This window comes from Manis javanica, chromosome 4, assembly GCF_040802235.1.
Source record: "Manis javanica isolate MJ-LG chromosome 4, MJ_LKY, whole genome shotgun sequence".
In the NCBI taxonomy this organism is placed as follows: Eukaryota; Metazoa; Chordata; class Mammalia; order Pholidota; family Manidae; genus Manis; species Manis javanica.
The window spans coordinates 6,997,629-7,000,043 of record NC_133159.1 but is presented as its reverse complement, the minus strand read 5'-3'; positions in this window follow the sequence as shown (position 1 = coordinate 7,000,043).

Below are 2,415 nucleotides of genomic sequence, written 5' to 3'. Positions count from 1 at the left end.
CGGACGTTTCCATAATTATGAAGCTGCCAGTTGGATTTGGCAGGAGAATCTGTAAATATGTCAATCGGAATGAGTTCATTACCTTTTCCTGCCAACTTCATCGGAAGCCAATTGCCATGTTGTGGTTGAAATTATTTGTATTAAAATGCTTTTCTTACATTTTAGCTTTTATATTCCAAATAATGTACTGGAAAGCAGCACAGTCTGGCAACTGGAAGACAGTATCAGGAATCCGTCGGTTGGCGCCCAGTCCTGGCCGGGTCTGTGGTCCATCGAGCGTGTCAGCACTTACCGCACCCGGCCTTGTAATCCTGTTATTGGAAGACGTTGAGCAGGTCCTTTCTCATGATATGGGCGTGGCTATGACCTGGGGACCTGATGTTCACCTGTTCTACCCCGTGGTCACACTCACTGTCAGTTGACGCTGTCCACTCCGGATCACACAGAGGCTGTGCAACCAAGTTACAGGGGTTCATGCCCTTGACTTCCCACGTCCACCTGCTCCTCCTTTCCTTTCATGCAGTTTGCTCAGGAGTGAGAGAGTTGGCTGTTACTCCGCAGTGGCTGAGACCCGTTTGCAAAGCAGTTTCATCGATTTGGGAAAAGTACTTTCCAATAGCTGTTTTTTCCTTATCCTGGTTTCCTCATGGAGGCTGCAGAGCCTGCCTTGTGGAGCCTGACTGCCTGAGTCCCAAGCCCAGCTTTAGCCCCTTAAAAGCCAGGTGACCTCGGGCAGCTCCTTAAACTCCTCTGGGCCTCTGCCTCATCATCTGTAAAAAGCGGAGAACAGCACCTGCCCTGCAGGACCGCTGAGAGGATGGGGGGCTAATTCATATGAAGCACTTGGAACAGTGCCTGGCCCACAGGGCAGCTGAGTATCAGCCTTTATTACCATGGCTGCTGTTAGCATGAGGCCTAATGGGCAATACAGACAATGCAGAACGCATTTGTACGCAGTTTGGTAATAACATATACCAGGTGTCAATCAACACTGCATTCCAGGCATTGGTGTTAAGAAGCCAGGTGGCCAGAGTTCTGACTGATACACTATGTCACTTACATCAGTCACCTCATTTCTCTTTTAGTGTATCAGTCACGTGGGGTTGATGTTTACTGTTCCTGCCTTAGAATAGTCTTGTCTGATCTTTGATACTGAAATAACTCAAAGATAGGTAGGTGCCTAATGAGGTCATCATTCCACTTGAAGACGATTCTGTTGATGCTTATTTTCTTCATCATGCCTAGAGCTGAATAAGCTGGGGTCCCCCACACATTCCATGGGCGCTGTTTTTTCAGCTAACTGGCAGCAGCTGGCATCTGTCTCTCACAAAGACCCCCTTTCCCCTCAGTCAAAGCCATTCAACCTGTTTCCCTCTGCTGCTGTTGAAGTAGATAGAGCAGGGCCACGGGACAAGCATCATGGTTACTTTTCCCTGCCTATGGTGAAAAGCGCCAAGAAATAAGTACTGTAGTAAGAACGGGAGGGACTCCATCTTAAGGCTAAGGTTCCATTTTAAAAACCGGGGAGTTAGGAGGTAAGATTCCTAACATACTTTGTGGTGATTAGCATCAACAATCAACCCTATCTTAAGGCAGAGCAAGCAGTCTTAGTGGTATGTTTCTGCGGCTTGAGGGTCACCACTATCTTGGAGAAGAACAGGATCAAGAAATTCTCTGTGTTACGTTTATCTTACAGAATATCTAGAGGACTGACTATGGGTGGTGACATAATGTCTCACCAGAGATAGACATAGGGAGACCACATGTCCAGCCTATGCACCCCTGCCGGCCCTTTGCCCCAGTCTTGAAATCCTTAAAAGACACGAATCCTAAGCTTTAAATGCACCTCTTCTCTGAGGCTGCCCACACTTCCCTTTCTTGAGTGTGTACCTTGCCTTAAATAAAGCCTTCTCACCACTCAACTTACTGCATTTTGTCTCTGCTCTCTTTCAGTGGTAAATGTCTTTGTTATTTTGCTATTTCATTCAATTTTCTAGACTTAAGCATTAGTCTTCTCTCTCTCTCTCTCTCTCTCTCTCTCTCTCTCTGTGTTCTACTTCAGACAAGGGAAGAAGGGCTGCTGAGAGCTCTGATTTGGGCCTGCAAATTCCCATCGCCTGGGTGACCCGGACAAGACTGCAGCTGGCGATCATGCTCTTTAGTAGCCTGCCTGAAGATCTCCTTTCTTTGTTTTTGGAAGTTCTCTGAACATAATCTTGCTCTATGCAGTGCTCTGTGGCTCCCCCAAATCTTGGGGTGGTAGGGGCTTAGTTCTGTGCTGTGCAGATTCAAGTGGACACTGGGTGCCAGGTGACTTTGGCTTTGGGAGCTGGCAAGGGATCTGCCCTGTACTGAACAGGAGTTCAGGGGCCTTCCCTCTCCTTCCTCTGTTCTTCCTTGCTCTCTGCTACCTGC